Source organism: Arachis hypogaea, chromosome 19, assembly GCF_003086295.3.
Source record: "Arachis hypogaea cultivar Tifrunner chromosome 19, arahy.Tifrunner.gnm2.J5K5, whole genome shotgun sequence".
NCBI lineage: Eukaryota > Viridiplantae > Streptophyta > Magnoliopsida > Fabales > Fabaceae > Arachis > Arachis hypogaea.
Genome location: NC_092054.1, coordinates 77,388,704 through 77,405,771, shown reverse-complemented (window position 1 = coordinate 77,405,771; position 17,068 = coordinate 77,388,704). Strand labels below are relative to the sequence as shown.

Here is a 17,068-nt window from a genome sequence, read left to right as displayed (position 1 = left end):
ATCTCACAAAATTCCTGAGAATTTGTGACACTGTGAAGTCCAATGGAGTCCAGGAAGATGCATATAAACTGCTTTTGTTCCCATTTTCACTTAGGGACAAGGCAGCTAAGTGGCTGGAATCATTCCCAAGGGGGAGCCTAACAACCTGGGATGAGGTGGAAAGCAAGTTTCTGGCACGTTTCTACCCCCCACAAAAGGTCAATAGGCTTCGATCTGAGGTTCAGACGTTTAGACAACAAGATGGTGAAACTCTCTACGAGGCATGGGAGAGATTCAAGGATTTGACAAGGAAATGCCCACCAGACATGTTCCATGATTGGGTGCAATTGCATATTTTCTATGATGGACTCTCTTATGAATCAAGGAAGGCTGTAGACCATTCATCAGGAGGTTCATTGAACAGGAAAAAGACTGTGGAAGAAGCCATTGAAGTGATTGAGACAGTGGCTGAGAATGAGTACTACTATGCATCAGAGAGACACAACACTAAGGGAGTCATGGAGCTGAACCATGTTGATACAATTCTAGCCCAAAACAAGGTGTTTGCCAAGCAACTAGCAGAGCTCACCAGGAAATTAGAAACAAAACAAGTGGTTGCAATACACACACAAGAGCAAGAGGAAGAAAGCACTGAAGGAGGTGATTAGGAAGAGGCCAATTATGTAGGAAATCAACAAAGGCAACCATATGATCCACATTCCAACACTTACAACCCAGGCTGGAAAAACCACCCAAACTTTGGGTGGGGAAACCAGCAAAACCAACATAACAAGTCCACATACCAAAACTCCAACCAAAGATCATACCAAGCCACACAAAACACTTACTCTCAACCACCATATCATGGCCAAAATAATCAACCTAACCCGAACCAACAATTTCAAGATCAATTAAACAGGATAGAAGGAGTGCTGGCACACATGGGTCAGGACATAATTGAATTGAAAAGCTTCAGGGATGATGTGAGAACTACCTTAAGAAACCATGGTGAAAAACTCAAGAGGATGGAGTCTCAAGTAGGAGAGCTATCTCAACAGGCCCCCAAATCAACTGCAGTGTTCCCTAGTGACACAGAAAAGAATCCTAAAGGGGAACAAAAGGGAGTGAGATGGGAAGAATGCAAAGCCATCACCATATTGAAAGAAGTCTCAGAAGAAGAAGGAATCAGGTCCTCAGAACAGGAGCCAGAAATCTTGAAGGAAGATGTGGAGGAAGCTAAGCAGGAAAGTGAAACTGAGCAAGCCAAGGAACTGCAAAAAGGCACGATGGAAACATACCAACCAAAAGCACCATTTCCTCAGAGGTTAGGAGGAGGTGAAAAAGGGAAAACCTATTCAAGGTTTTTAGAGACATTTAAGTCTCTCCATATCAATATTCCCTTTCTTGAGATTCTCCATCAAATGCCTACACACATCAAGTATTTAAAGGAATTGTTGAGCAAGAAAAGAGTTTTGAAGGGAGGACAAACGGTAACAATGAACAAAGAATGCAGTGCCCTCATCAAGAAGGACACAGTCTCTAAGAAAACAGACCCAGGAAGTTTTCATATTCCTTGCATCATAGGAGAAACAAAAATTGACAGAGGATTCTGTGATCTAGGAGCTAGCATAAATGTGATGCCTCTAACTCTTATGAAGAGGCTACAACTGAATGAGGTGAGATCCACTGATGTAATCATACAACTGGCTGACAAAACTCAGAAGCAAGCTGAAGGGGTGGTTGAGAATGTGCTGGTGAAAGTGGGAGATTATTACTTCCCCACAGACTTTGTCATTTTGGACATGGAGGAAAGCTACCTACACCCTATCATTCTGGGAAGACCTTTTCTAGCCACTACTAGAGCGCTCATAGATGTAGAACAAGGAGAGCTAATTCTGAGAATACATGATGAACAGCTCATTTTCAAAGTTTTCAAACCTGCATCTGAGCCTGAACCAGAACCTGAAAAGCCTAAGGATGATAGTAGTCATCTGTGTTTGGAGGAAAGTAATCCAGCAGCTGAAACTCTAAAACAGTCCTTGGAAGGCAAACAGGAGTTGCAAGAGTTAAAGCCACAAGAATCAATGGAAACAGATCAGAAGGATCCTCCTAGCATAAGGGTCAATGAAGAAATCCTCAAGAGAAAGGGAAGAATGATAGGGAAATTGCCAAGAGGGTGGAGAAACAAGAAAATTCCCACTGAAGGTTTTTCTCCGGGAGATAAAGTGATATCAAGTCATTATCTGCCAATCCCACCTGGCCTCAAAACCATTCCATCCCAGCTCCCTCAAGTGTTCACAATCAGGAAAGTTCTTTCTATGGAACATTTAGAGGTCACGAAGGAATCAAGTGGAGACGTTTGCATAGTGAGAGGAGAAGACGTCAAGCACTACAATCCACCCTAACAAGGGACAACCGTCAAGCTAGTGACGTTAAAGAAGCGCTTCATGGGAGGCAACCCATGTTTTTAATATCCTTACTCTTTTTTTGTGTTGTTTTGCATCTAATAAAGCATGGTTTCTTATGCATGAACTTGAATCCTCAGGACAACTGCTGAAAGAGTGCACTAAACATTGCATATAAAAGACAATTTGTCTCTAAGTTTGGTGTGCCTGAGGGCACCCCAAACTTTATTCAAAATGCATTCAATTTCTCATGCAAAGAGCACAACCAAACATTAAGTTTGGTGTTCCTCTTTGAACACGGTTCATGAAAAGCAAGAAGTTCCTCTGGATTTCGAAATTCATGACAAGTAGACCATTCGCATGTTTTAATACTTTGGTTTCAATTACTTAGGGTAGTAACTTTGTTTAGAATCAAAGAGCCAAAGTGACTATGATTTATTAGAATTATGCACAGTCATTAAGGACAACCAATATGGATTTCATGTCATCAGGAGACTTTACCAAACACTAAGTTTGGTGTCCAATAATAAGTGTGCATACATACAAAAGTCACGGCTATAAGCTCATGGAGTCAATCATTGATTTACATGTGCAAGTACTATTCATCATTCACATGGACCGAAAAATGATAGCAAACTTGTTTGTTTGTGCAGGTACAAAAGAAAAGACAAAAATGGAGAAAAAAGACAAAGGGAGGTACGGTGCTTGGTCAAAAAGAAAGTTCACAAGTCTTTGAAGCTAACACATGGGAAAAGGAAGTTCTGCAAGAAAAGATTGCTACATGTACAACCTAATGCACCCAGAATACTTCCAAGAAAATGAAAAGCAATTCGTCCTTCTCCCTAATTCATATATTTACCATCAAGCCACCCTTCACAAACCACTCTAGCCGTCCATTTTTCACTTAAGGGCCCTATAAAGAACCACTTGGGGAACGAGTTCAACACCACCAAATCTCCTTCATGCACATTTTCTTCATCATAGCATAAACTATCTCTTGCTGAAAACAACCTCCCCACATTTCCAACAACACTTCTTGCTTCACCTTGTCAACTTTAGCTTGTCACTTACCCCAAAACTAAAGAACCAATGGCAGCTTCATCTAGCCACAAAAGAAGAAAAGACAAGCAACCAATGGAGGAGAACAGGGAATTCGATGCAAGGAGATACAAATCAGTTTTCCATGAGATTCAAGCCGAATGGATGAGACCTAAAAGGGTACTAGCTGAGGTTCCCTTTGACCTTGAAAAGGATGAGTTCCCAGGTGTTTGGGAGAAGATCAAAAAGAGGAAGTGGGAGCTCCTGACTAAGCCAATCACTAAAATCAACATCAACTTGGTGAAGGAGTTCTATGCAAATGCAGTGAGGGAAGACTCAACCAAGAAACCCACATACAAAAGCTATGTGAGAGGGGTGGAAGTTGACTTCAGCCCCAAGGCAATCATGAAAACTCTTGGCCTGAAAAACATACATTTCAGCCAAGCAAGTTATGAGGAAAGGATGATAGGAGAACCTGACTACACGACTATTGCTGAAGATCTTTGTGCCATCAGAGCTGAATGGGTGAGAAAAACAAGAGGGGCTCCAAGAGTCTTGAGAAGGGGAGACCTAACACCTGAAGCTAAAGGGTGGTATGCAATAGTTAGGAGATCCATCCTACCTACTGCAAACTCTTCAGAAATAGTCCCTAAAAGAGCCATCTTGCTTCATTGCATTATGGTGGGAGGGGAGATCAAAGTTCATAAACTCATTGCTGAACAGATACAAGAGTTTAGTGAGAAAAGTGACCCTGAATCCTGGCTTCACTTCCCTAGCACCATCATTAGACTATGCATCGATGCCCAAGTACCACTTGAAGATGAAAGACCTAATTGGCTATATCCTGGATTGGCCATAACTGCGTACAGAATGACTCTTGGCCCAACTGCTCCAAGACATACAAGAAGAAGAAATGAAGAAGGGCAACAAGCGGAAGCAGAGCAAGAAGCAGAACAAGAAGGACAGGAAGGAGAAGACAGAGAAGAAGAGCAAGAAGAGCAAGCAATCCCAGAAAGAAGACAACGAATTCCCAGAGACCCCATGGATATGAGCAGAATGCAGGAAATCATGGAAGGAATGTCTCAACAATACATGAGGTCTCAGGAGAGACAAGAGGACTTTCACCTAAAAATGATGGATATGCAAAGGAACTTTGAATCAAGATTCTTAGATCTGCAAAGGGAACAGAATTTACACTTACAGGAATCCTTCAGCCACATATGCCAACACCAAGATGCCAATGTCTTGGCAATCAAGGAAGCCACCACTTTACAGAATGCAAGATACTCAGTCCAAGCTGATTACAACATCAGTTCGCAAATCAAGCTTAACTACATAGGGGAACATCTACACAAGATGGACCCAGCATTCCCAGCTTTTGATGAGTATTTCAAAGGGAGGAAAGAAGGAGAAATAAACAAGGCAATGATCCTTGAAAAAGGAGTGGAAGAAACAATGAAAAAGGCTGGATTCTGGAAAAAGCTCATAAGAAAAGACAAAGGAAGCACAAGTGGTCAAAAAGAGGCAGGAAGCAAGAAGAAGCAGGATCCCAAGAATTAAGAAGAACCAAGCAATAAATAAGAGGTGGTCTCGTTCCTTAATAATCAAATGATAATTGGTGAATTGTCTTTATGAGCTTTCTTTCATCATAAGTCATTTAAGTTTTATGTGGAGTTTTTTTTTTTTAGTATGAGTGTCTGTTATTGCTTTGAATAAAGTGAATGCCTAGATGTTTGGATATAACTTCACCTTCTTAAACAAGTGCTTGCCATGCTTGTTCTGTTTCCAAAAATAAAAGAAAAGTTTGAACAAAAGTAACTTGGCTAAATTAGTGACAAATCAAGTAGAATTAAGTGGTGGTATGCATGCTTGATTGTTCAGTCAGATCACTGGAAATAGAGTGTAGAATTATCATTTTTTGTGTAGAAATTGAAAACTGTCTATGGATCTTGATGAATAAATGTCTTTGGCCATGAAAAAGAAAGAAAAAGAAGAAGAAAAAGCCACTGAAAAAGGGCAACCAAATAAGCTAGGCACCAATGGTTTGAAGTTCTGAGACAAATGCCTGTGGTGTTTATGTATTAAGGATATGCTTGGATGAATAGGTTCTGAGGAGTGTTTCAACACTCGGTAACTTGGGTTAACTAACCCGGGATTATCAACCAAAAGTCCATTATCAAGAGCAACCTAAATACAAAACATTTAGTCACACAAAGAGATGCTGGGCACCAATGTCTCAAGAAGAAATGTGAACTAAAATGCTTGGAGTGGATATGTGTAGTGCATTGATAAGAAAAAGAAAATGCCAAAGGCTTGTGCAACACATGACACTAAGCAAACAAGGAGCAAAGAAGCTCTAAGAAAAAGAAAAGAAAAACAAAGAAGAGAAGTGCCAAGGACATAAGAATAACAAGAGGCCATAGCAGTGTTTGATGGATGCAAGGAAAAAGTGATAATCTTACCTGATAAGAATGAAAAAGTGATGCTGCAACTTTCTGCATAAAACCCTTCTGATGAACTTCAAATGCTTGCTAATATAGCTAATATAATTGCTTTCTGTTTCATACTTTCTTCTCAAATAACTCAGGACTTGCTTAGGGACAAGCAAGTATTAAGTTTGGTGTTGTGATGCCAAGGCATCTTAGGCTAGTTTCACTAGCATTTTTCTGTTAGTTTTAGTTGTTTTATGCATTTTCTTGAGCTTAAAGTAACCAAGAATGGTTAAATGATTAACAAAGCAATGAACCATCCAAACAGTATGATTTTGATGCAAATTCAATGAGTTTTTAGTTATATTACTTGAATGATATGAATGGAAGATTTCTCATGAAATTTTGCAAGACTTTGATGCAATTGTTTGGATGATTTCAGGGAAGAAGAGGCTAGGCAAGGAAGCAACAAAATCAATAAAGGAAGCTTGAATATCACATGTGGAGTTTAAGTTCCAGTTTAAGCCTAAACTGGAGCTTAAACGCCAGAATCATGAAGGCTAAGAAATGCTGGAATTGAAGTTTAACCTCCAGTTTAACCTTAAACTGGAGGTTAAACGCCAGAATTAGAATTCCAATCAGGAAGCACTTCCACGTTTAACCTCCAGTTTAACCTTAAACTGGAGGTTAAACGCCAGAAGTGAGAAGGGCACCAAGGGGGGCAGTTCCACGTTTAACCTCCAGTTTAACCTTAAACTGGAGGTTAAACGCCAGAAAGGGGAAAAGCACCAGGGAGCCATTTCCACGTTTAAGCTCCAGTTTGACCTTAAACTGGAGCTTAAACGTGTTCGACCAAGTTTCTCCTCTAGGGTTGCTTTCTCCATTTCCACGTTTAAGCTCCAGTTTAACCTTAAACTGGAGCTTAAACGTGTTCGACACCTCCAGGGCTACCTTTCTAAGCTTCCACGTTTAAGCTCCAGTTTAACCTTAAACTGGAGCTTAAACGTGTTCGACCTCCAGGGCTACCTTTCTCAGCTTCCACGTTTAAGCTCCAGTTTAACCTTAAACTGGAGCTTAAACGTGTTCGACCTCCAGGATGGCTTTCTCTATTTCCACGTTTAAGCTTCAGTTTAACCTTAAACTGAAGCTTAAACGTGTTCGACCTCCAGGGTTGCCTTTTCTACCTCCACGTTTAAGCTTCAGTTTAACCTTAAACTGAAGCTTAAACGTGTTCGACTAAGTTACCCTCCAGGGCTGCCTTCTTCCATTTTCACGTTTAAGCTTCAGTTTAACCTTAAACTGAAGCTTAAACGTGCTACCACAAAAGGCATCACTGGAAGTGTCTGGCGTTTAAGCTTAAACTGCAACTTAAACGCCACTCTTGGAAAAGGTTTCTGGGCCAAAAATATTGCAGTTTAAGTTAGTATTTGAGCACAAACATTAACTTAAACTTACTCTGGTATGAAACCCAATTGAATATCATGGTTTATGGGATTGGGCCTGAAGGATTGATGAGTCTGAAATTTCAATTTATTGAGTCATGTGTCATTATTTGATTATCACTAAGTTGGCTCAATGAATGTTACAGAATTTGGATCAACAGCCTCATCAAGATTATGGATCATAAACCCAAGGCAAAAGGAAAGCAGGGAGAGGCCTCAAAGCCCAAGAAACACAACAGAAGCTCAATATAGAAAGTGTATAAATAGGATAGAATTTAAGTTAGGAGAACTTTTACTTTTACTCTTTCATTTGGCTAGTTTTCATATCTTGGTAATTGAATTCAGAGCTATGACTCACTAAACCCCCTTTCATTGGGTTAGGGAGCTCTATTGTAATTCAATGAATCAATAATAGTTTATCTTCTTCTTCAATCTTTTCTCTTGAATTTTGTTAGAAAGCTTCTCGATCTAATTCCATTGGGTAGTTGTCTTGGGAAAGAAACTACCCATAATTGGAATCCTTCGGAACCTTGGGAAAGGAATGGAGGATTCATGCTAGAGAAGCTTTCTCACAGTGAATTGGATTGGGGTTTGGATGGATATTGTGACATGTAATCCTACCAAATTGTGGTTCATGAAACTGTGTGGTAAAATCAGTGATCGAGCATCATCTCTTCTTATGAACATTTAAACCAAGGGATTGGGAATTTGTTTGTTTTTAGAGAGAATTGGTGAGCCAAGGGATTGGGATCCAATCATATAAGATTGCCAAGCAAAATTCAATGAACGCATTGGTTGAGGAAGAGATAAACATGTTTTGATTCGGAGATCTCAATATCTCCTATAACCCAATGAATTCCCCATTTCTGATTTCCACTTTCTCTTTACATTCTGCAATTACATTCATGCAATCACCCCCATTCCCTTTTAATTTCAGCAATCTAGCTTCTGCCCTTTACTTCATGCAATTTAAGATTCCGCCATTTAAATTCCTTGTCATTTCAATTTCTTGTCATTTACGTTTCCCGCCACTTTTACATTCCGCAATTCTCATCTAAATCTTGATTCCGCTCAACTAGAACATACTTCTAATCCGAATTGCTCACTCAACCAATCCTTGTGGGATTCGACCTCACTCTATTGTGAGTTTTTACTTGACGATAACCGGTGCACTTGCCGGAAGGAATTTTGCCGATTGTGCAATTTCCTAAATCGTAGCATAACAAGTTTATGCGCATCAGCACACCAAACTTAGTGTGACACTTTCACTTGGAATTAATGCAAGTATCTAGTAAAGATTGGAAGCAAATTTTGTTGCATAACAACACCAAACTTAGAATACAATCCTATGTCCACTTTATTTGAAACAAGACTAAATGAAACTGTTGTATGTTGAATACAATCACCAAGCAAAGAATCTGTCATGAATAAGGATCTCTTGGTAATGTATTAACAAAAATAGTTAATAAGCAAACTAAATAAAAGCATTTAAAAACAGAAAAATGACCAAAGCAAGTAGAATGAAAAAAGTGTCAAATCAAAAGAGAAAAATAAAACTGCAGAGGCATTATGATTATGCAGACAAGTAGTGTTGCTTGAATAAATTGTATAGAAAAATAAGTTTCACACCAAACTTAGAATCTTAGTGTGACACTTTCATTTTTGATTTGATGCAATCATTCAAAAAGATTGAAAACAATTTGTTGCAAGGCAACACCAAACTTAGAATGTAACCATATGCCAATTTATTGAAATTTAAACAAAGCAAAGATAGAAAGTAAACAAAGCAAAGAAATGTTACCTACGGTTGACATGTTCTTCACTTTCTTCCTCTTCTTCCAGTTTGTTAAGAGGAATGACCTCAAGGGGGGAGAAGATTCAGCTAATGTCCCCTGTCTTGGCCTCTCCTCAGCAAGCTTTCTTTTGTTAATAGCTTGATTGAGCTTGCTTGCTGGATCAGGGGGAGGATTGCTTGTAGTTGACCTTTTCCTCTTCATGAATATTGTCCTTTGTAGCTTGGTCACAATCCTCTTCTCGGTGCTTTTGTTAATTGCCTTCACTTCCTTGAATCCAAGTCTTGGTGGTTGTGTGATTGTTGGAGTTTTGTCTTCATCAAGAGTTCCTTGCAATGGTGGTTCAATGAGCCCTTCCTCTATGCACTTCTCTGCTTCCATTGAGTGTGATTTCTCTTGAGTGTCTTCCTCCATTTCTTCTTCATTATTTTGCATTAATTCCTTTGGGAGGGAATCTTTATGTTCCATTGTCACCTCAAGTAGCTTTTGTGAATGTAAAATCCTTGGCTCATGTTCCTCATCCTTCATTGCAATTTCACTTCACACAGGTGATGACAAGTCATCTTAGCCTATTTTAACTAGCCTTTTTCTTTTGTTTTCAATTGAATTATGCACTTTCTTGAGCCATAAGCAAGCCAATTGGGTAGATTTTCATGTTTCCTTTGATTTAATCAACCATGTATGAATTCATGCTATTTCATGAGGTTTTATGCTAAAATTGACACATATTATGAAAGAATGAATACCTCATGATTTTGAGCATAGCTTTGATGAGTTTGGTTGATTAATTATAGGTGAAGAAAGCTTGGAGAAAGGGTGAAGCAAGAAGGAAGGGCTAGGAGTAAAGAGAGGACAATGGAATAAGTGAAATTGAACCATGAAGCAAAAAGTTGGACCTAAAGTTAGCCTCAAAGTTAGACCCCTAACGTGAGGGCTAACGTTAGACATGAAGATTACTCCCTGGGCATCCCACGTTTGCGCCAACGTTAGCCCCCTAACTTGGAGGCTAACGTTGGCACATGAATTCCTCCCTGGCCATCCAACGTTTGCGCCAACGTTAGCCCCCTAACTTGGAGGCTAACGTTGGCACATGAAAACACAAGGGAGAGGGGCCAACGTTTGCGCCAACGTTAGCCCCCTAACTTGGAGGCTAACGTTGGCGCCACACACCACAAGGCATACAAGGGGTATACTTCCAACAAGAATAACTTGAGCTACAGAGCTCCAAATGAGGTGATTCAAGAAGCATTGGAAAGTAGGAAACAAGAGCTTTCCAAGCATATATGTCACTGCATGGTGGACACTAAAATTGAGGGAGAAAACTGCCCCGCAATGTGCATAAACGAACATGGTGGCAACCTGCAGTGAGGCCAACTGACCTCTGCACCTTCAAAGGAGTATAACTCGAGCTGTAGAGCTCCAAATAATGTGCTCCCAACGGCATTGGAAAGTAGACATCCAGGGCTTTCCAACAATGTATAATAGTATGGGGTGGACAATACATTTGAGCCTCCAGAACTGGCGTTTTCGCCAACGTTTGAGGGCTAACGTTACCTCAAACGCTGCACACCAAAGCCAGCGACCATGCCCTCTTCAAATGATCATAACTTGAGTTGTAGATGTCCAATTGAAGGGATTTCAAGTGGGTTAGAAAGCTGACATTCAGAGCTTTCCAACCATATATGATAGTCTATATTGGGCATAAAATTGGCAACATGACAAGAGGACAAAGTTGGCGCCATAAATGTGCATAAGGGAGGCCAACGTTAGGGTCAAAGTTAGACCCCTAACGTTGGCACCAACGTTCATACCAGCAAGTTTTGTGGGCTGCTATGAAAAGTTGGAGCCAAAGTTAGACCCCTAACTTTAGCTCCAACTTTTGGTCCAACTTTTGCAAACTCAACCCGGTTCAATTCGGTTCCTCTTCAAACTCCAAGAGCAATTAACCAAGGCCTTTATCAACCCAATTCCATCAAGAGCAAGGGCCCAAATGATCATCACTCAAAGGCACAAGAAATAGATAAAATAGGAATTTCATTTAATTGTAATTTGTTTTTAATTTCATTTTCATTTCCATTTTGTAAAGCCTATATAAGGCATCATTTTCATATTTGTGAGGAGGCTGGCTCCACGAGGGAGCATTAGGATTTGAGAGCTCTCTCTTAGTTTTCAATTTCGTTTTGAATCTTGGGTTGAGAATTGAAGAAATTTTGTTTCAATCTCACCTTGAAAATTTTCTTGTTTACTTTCTCTGCACAATTGAATTTCCATTCCTGTTTACTACTTCACCTTCTCTTGGCTTCTGCAATTTACTTTTCTTTAATTTCTCTTGCAATTGTTCTAAGCTTTGATTTACTGCTTTCATTTAATTTCCCTGCACCCAATCCCCTTTACTTTCATGCAATTTACATTTCTTGCTTTTTAAGTTTCAATGCAATTTACTTTCTGCACTTTAATTTTCCTTGTCATTTACATTCTGTTGGCTTCAATGGTCACTCAAATCACTCAATGTTAGCTTGACTAAACTAATTACCCACTAAAATTGCTTGATCCATCAATCCCTGTGGGATCGACCTCACTCCCGTGAGTTATTATTACTTGATACGACCCGGTGCACTTGCCGGTTAGATTTGGGTGTTTTGGGAGAAATTTATTTTTCACCAAAATATTCATCAAGTTTTTGGCGCCGTTGCCGGGGATTGATTAGATCAACAATGATTATGTGGGTGAGAAGTCTAGATCAAGCATTTTCTTTATTTTTGTTTTCTGTTTCAAAGTGAAACCAAGGTGTTTGAGTTTTTGCCTCACTAAGAAATTCTCATCTCTGATATGAGTAATTTCAATTTTCCTTGGTTGTGTGTTTTACAAAACTCAAATGGAGTTCAACTCATCTTATGATCAAATAAATTCTATGGGATATCACCCACCATCACCAATCTCTAATGATGGCTGGGGATATCACCAAGAAACTTCAAATTCTGGGCACTCCAATTCATGGAGCTATGCTTCAGAACCACAAGATGAGAAAGAAAATCATATGGGATGTTTCTCTCCACCACAAAATAATGCAAGTCATGATTCTAATGGTGGCTGGGAAGGGAATTCTAGTGCTCCATATGATATTCATCCAGAGATATCATCACTTGACCATACTTCAACCGAAAGCCCCTTTCAAAACTCACCACCCACACAAACTTCCATGAACCACTCATGGGTTTCAGAATTTGAGTCTAGGTTCAACAGAATGGCGGAGGAATATCAACAATCCCGGAGGGAACTAGAAATCCTTCCTCAGGAGACAGATAAGCAATTGGAGGACACAGATAAACGCTTAGAACTACTAAGCAAGGAAAATGAAGACCAATTGATGGATGTGAAGGATAAAGTGGAAGAGCAAGATAAGGAGGCCACTGCATCAAGTGAACTTTCAATGAAGAATGAGGTGGTTGAATCTGAAACTGCACTTGAGATGACAAGAGAACATAAAAACTCACAACTCTCACAAACCTCCCTGGACCAAAATGCCTCAACATCTGAATCCATGATCGAAAGGTATGACGAGGAGATGAAGAAATGTTGGGAAGATCAACAAACCTCCCCCATGATAGAGCGAATGAAACAAATGTTGGGTGTAAAAGAGGAAGTGGAGGAGCAAGAAAGTGAAGAAGTCATTCCAAACTCAAGTGAGGCAGAGAAGTACATAAAGGAGGAGTTCATGGAACCACCAATACAAAAGGCTCTGGATGAATACAAAATTCCAACAATCACACAACCACCAAAACATGGATTCAAAGAAGTGAAGGCAATTGACAAAAGCACCGAAAAGAGGATTGTGACCAAACTACCAAGGACAACATTCAAGAGGAGGTCAACCACAAGCAATCCAACCCCTGGACCAATAGCAAGCAAGCTCAATCAAGCCATGTACAAAAGAAAGCTTGCTGAGGAGAGACCAAGACAAGGGGTAATAGCTGAATCTTCTCCTCCTTTGAAGTCATTTCTCTTAACAAATTGGAAGAAGAGGAAGAAAGTAAAGAACAGGTAGACAGTAGGTACATTTCTTTTCCTTGCTTTGTTTAAATTTCAATAAATTGGCATATGGTTACATTCTAAGTTTGGTGTTGCCCTGCAACAAACTGTTTTCCATCTTCATGGATGATTGCATCAATTTTACATGAAAGTGACACACCAAGATTCTAAGTTTGGTGTGCCACCTATTTTTCTATGCAAATCAATCCAGCAACATCACTTGTCTGCATAATCATATTGCCTTTTACAGTGTTATTTTTCTTCTTAGTTGGATAATTTTTGTTTTCTCTTTGTTTCATTTATTTACTTGTTTTTAATGCTTTCCTTCATTAACTGTTTTTGTTAATACATCACCAAGACATCCTTATTCATAACAGACTCTTCATTTGGTGATTGTATTTAACATATAACAGTTTCTTTTGTTTAGTTTTAGTTCAAATAAATTGACATATGTTTGCATTCTAAGTTTGGTGTTGCTATGCAACAAAATTTAGTTCCAATTCTTACAAGATACTTGCATTAATTCCAAGTGAAAGTGTCACACTAAGTTTGGTGTGCCACTTATCTTCTATGCAAAGTATTATGCTCACCTTCTTAAGTATGCAATCACAATGTCTCTGTCTCTTGTGCCTTGATTATTATCTTTAATTTTGCTTGCTTGAAACACATGTACTACTAACATTCCTTGTGTAAGACATTCATGATCCATCTTAGCCTCATAGCCACGGTTCTAATAGTTGCTTGAGGATGAGCAAGCATTCTGAGTTTGGTATGGGAAGGAAGAGAATGGGAGGAAAATGACAACAATAGAAAATATGAACTACAAGGTTGTAAAGTTCCTTTTCCTCTCATTTGTTTCAAGCACCATAAACTGCATGATTGTCTGTACCTTCTCTGTATGCATGTGTGTATGAAAAGGCATAGTTTGATTTCTAAATTGCAACATGGTGCTATGTCATTATGATTACCAACTTGAGTTTTGTGAATTCAAAAGCAACAAAGTATCATGATCATAAACAAACAAGGCATTAAAGAAGATTTTAGCATGTGCATAAAAGTATTGGTAAGCTAGTATGTTTGATTGTTGCTTAATTGCATTAGATTTTATTTAATTGAAGTTTTCATCTAGGACATTTTGCGAAATCTTTTGAAAATCATGAAAACCTTGAAGAAGCAAATGCAAAAATAAAGCAAGAAAAGAAAAAGGGAAAGAGTGAGAAAGCTGAAGGCTCTGAGTACCAATGGTAATCTATTTGCTAAGTACTTGTGGTGTTTATGTATCAAGCCAAATGCTTGAAAACAAAACACTTAGAAGTCAAGGTTAGGCTCAAACTGCAAAAGCACTCCCTCAAAGTTCAAGGCTCTGAGCATCAATGATTAGAGAGTCAAGAAAAGAAAAGAAAAATGAGCTTAATGAAGTCCTCTAATCAAATGCTTGTGGTGCTTATGTATTAAGTGGTAATACTTGAAAACAAAGCATTTAGAAGTCGTAGCTTTGTTATCAACTCTTGGGGCAAAGAACCCAAAAAGGAGAAGCTAATAAGAAAATCAAAAGCTTGTTTCAAGGAAGAAATATAAGAAAAAGATTTCATAAATTGAGCTAGATGGAAGCATCAATCATTTACATTTCTTTTGTGATTGTAGTATGCTTAGAAAACTAGCTTACCATGAACATTGAGTTGCTATTCTTCTTGCCTTGGATTGTCAATCTTTATTGCATGATTCTTTTCTTGCTTGGGGACAAGCAAGCTTTAAGTTTGGTGTTGTGATGACAAGTCATCTTAGCCTATTTTAACTAGCCTTTTTCTTTTGTTTTCAATTGAATTATGCACTTTCTTGAGCCATAAGCAAGCCAATTGGGTAGATTTTCATGTTTCCTTTGATTTAATCAACCATGTATGAATTCATGCTATTTCATGAGGTTTTATGCTAAAATTGACACATATTATGAAAGAATGAATACCTCATGATTTTGAGCATAGCTTTGATGAGTTTGGTTGATTAATTATAGGTGAAGAAAGCTTGGAGAAAGGGTGAAGCAAGAAGGAAGGGCTAGGAGTAAAGAGAGGACAATGGAATAAGTGAAATTGAACCATGAAGCAAAAAGTTGGACCTAAATTTAGCCTCAAAGTTAGACCCCTAACGTGAGGGCTAACGTTAGACATGAAGATTACTCCCTGGGCATCCCACGTTTGCGCCAACGTTAGCCCCCTAACTTGGAGGCTAACGTTGGCACATGAATTCCTCCCTGGCCATCCAACGTTTGCGCCAACGTTAGCCCCCTAACTTGGAGGCTAACGTTGGCACATGAAAACACAAGGGAGAGGGGCCAACGTTTGCGCCAACGTTAGCACCCTAACTTGGAGGCTAACGTTGGCGCCACACACCACAAGGCATACAAGGGGTATACTTCCAACAAGAATAACTTGAGCTACAGAGCTCCAAATGAGGTGATTCAAAAAGCATTGGAAAGTAGGAATCAAGAGCTTTCCAAGCATATATGGCACTGCATGGTGGACACTAAAATTGAGGGAGAAAACTGCCCCGCAATGTGCATAAACGAACATGGTGGCAACCTGCAGTGAGGCCAACTGACCTCTGCACCTTCAAAGGAGTATAACTCGAGCTGTAGAGCTCCAAATAATGTGCTCCCAACGGCATTGGAAAGTAGACATCCAGGGCTTTCCAACAATATATAATAGTATGGGGTGGACAATACATTTGAGCCTCCAGAACTGGCGTTTTCGCCAACGTTTGAGGGCTAACGTTACCTCAAACGCTGCACACCAAAGCCAGCGACCATGCCCTCTTCAAATGATCATAACTTGAGTTGTAGATGTCCAATTGAAGTGATTCCAAGTGGGTTAGAAAGATGACATTCAGAGATTTCCAACCATATATGATAGTCTATATTGGGCATAAAATTGGCAACATGACAAGAGGACAAAGTTGGCGCCATAAATGTGCATAAGGGAGGCCAACGTTAGGGTCAAAGTTAGACCCCTAACGTTGGCACCAACGTTCATACCAGCAAGTTTTGTGGGCTGCTATGAAAAGTTGGAGCCAAAGTTAGACCCCTAACTTTAGCTCCAACTTTTGGTCCAACTTTTGCAAACTCAACCCGGTTCAATTCGGTTCCTCTTCAAACTCCAAGAGCAATTAACCAAGGCCTTTATCAACCCAATTCCATCAAGAGCAAGGGCCCAAATGATCATCACTCAAAGGCACAAGAAATAGATAAAATAGGAATTTCATTTAATTGTAATTTGTTTTTAATTTCATTTTTATTTCCATTTTGTAAAGCCTATATAAGGCATCATTTTCATATTTGTGAGGAGGCTGGCTCCACGAGGGAGCATTAGGATTTGAGAGCTCTCTCTTAGTTTTCAATTTCGTTTTGAATCTTGGGTTGAGAATTGAAGAAATTCTGTTTCAATCTCACCTTGAAAATTTTCTTGTTTACTTTCTCTGCACAATTGAATTTCCATTCCTGTTTACTACTTCACCTTCTCTTGGCTTCTGCAATTTACTTTTCTTTAATTTCTCTTGCAATTGTTCTATGCTTTGATTTACTGCTTTCATTTAATTTCCCTGCACCCAATCCCCTTTACTTTCATGCAATTTACATTTCTTGCTCTTTAAGTTTCAATGCAATTTACTTTCTGCACTTTAATTTTCCTTGTCATTTACATTCTGTTGGCTTCAATGGTCACTCAAATCACTCAATGTTAGCTTGACTAAACTAATCACCCACTAAAATTGCTTGATCCATCAATCCCTATGGGATCGACCTCACTCCCGTGAGTTATTATTACTTGATGCGACCCGGTGCACTTGCCGGTTAGATTTGGGTGTTTTGGGAGAAATTTATTTTTCACCAAAATATTCATCAACAGGGACCTTTTGTTCTTGTTTTTCTACTTCCTCACCCACAAATTGGTCTTCATTCTCAC

At 39.3% G+C, this 17,068-nt stretch overlaps 1 non-coding gene across 1 annotated transcript; it reads right to left on the bottom strand.

The window, feature by feature from the left end:
- Nucleotides 1-203: 203 nt before the first annotated feature.
- LOC112781969 (small nucleolar RNA R71) lies at nt 204-307 on the bottom strand. The gene has a single exon (XR_003192715.1). It is a non-coding gene; the product is annotated as a small nucleolar RNA R71 (small nucleolar RNA).
- Nucleotides 308-17,068: the final 16,761 nt, after the last annotated feature.